At 43.0% G+C, this 867-nt stretch overlaps 1 non-coding gene across 1 annotated transcript; it reads left to right on the forward strand.

The window, feature by feature from the left end:
* Nucleotides 1-319: 319 nt before the first annotated feature.
* On the forward strand, nt 320-424 carry LOC112773421 (small nucleolar RNA R71). The gene has a single exon (XR_003187972.1). It is a non-coding gene; the product is annotated as a small nucleolar RNA R71 (small nucleolar RNA).
* The last annotated feature ends 443 nt before the right edge of the window (nt 425-867 follow it).

Consider the following 867-nt stretch of genomic DNA (forward strand, 5'->3'; position numbering starts at 1 on the left):
TCCTTCTTGAGTTGCTGCTGAAGTGGTGATTGCTGCTACTTGATTCCTCTCTATCTTCTTGGTGAGGTCAGCCAATTGCTTGGTAATCATCTTATTTTGAGCTAGCAGTGCATCCACATTGTTTAGCTCCATCACTCCTCTAATGTTGCCTCTTTCAGAAGCATAGAAGTAGTCATTCTCAGCTACAGTCTCAATGACATCTATGGCTTCTTCAATGGTCTTCTTCTTGTTCAGAGATCCCTCGGATGAGTGCTCTACTACCTTCTTTGATTCATAAGAAAGACCTTCATAGAAAATGTGCAGCTGCACCCATTCATTGAACATATCTGGCGGGCATCTTCTTGTCAAGTCTTTGAATCTCTCCCATGCTTCATATAGAGTCTCACCATCTTGCTGCCTGAATTTGAACCTCAGCTCTCAACCTTTTGATTCTTTGAGGAGGATAGAATCTCGCCAAGAATTTGTTTACCACATCTTCCCAGGTTGTTAAGCTCTCTTTCGGGAAAGATTCCAGCCATTTAGATGCCTTGTCCTTGAGTGAGAAGGGGAATAGAAGTAGTCTGTAGGTGTCAGGATGAACACCATTAGACTTCACAGTGTCACATATCCTCAGGAAGGTGGTTAGATGTTGATTGGGATCTTCTTGAACACTTCCTCCGAATGAACAATTATTCTGAACAAGGGTGATGAGCTGTGGCTTTAGTTCAAAGTTGTTGGCATGTATGGTTGGTTTTTGGATGCTACTTCCACAGTTTCCTGGGTTTGGATTGATGTAGGATCCTAGAACTCTTATTTCTTGCCCAGCATGATGCGCTGGACCTTCTCTGCCATGGTTGTGAGCCTCTTCTTCATGATGTTTCTCCATAT

Source organism: Arachis hypogaea, chromosome 18 (genome assembly GCF_003086295.3).
Source record: "Arachis hypogaea cultivar Tifrunner chromosome 18, arahy.Tifrunner.gnm2.J5K5, whole genome shotgun sequence".
In the NCBI taxonomy this organism is placed as follows: domain Eukaryota; kingdom Viridiplantae; phylum Streptophyta; class Magnoliopsida; order Fabales; family Fabaceae; genus Arachis; species Arachis hypogaea.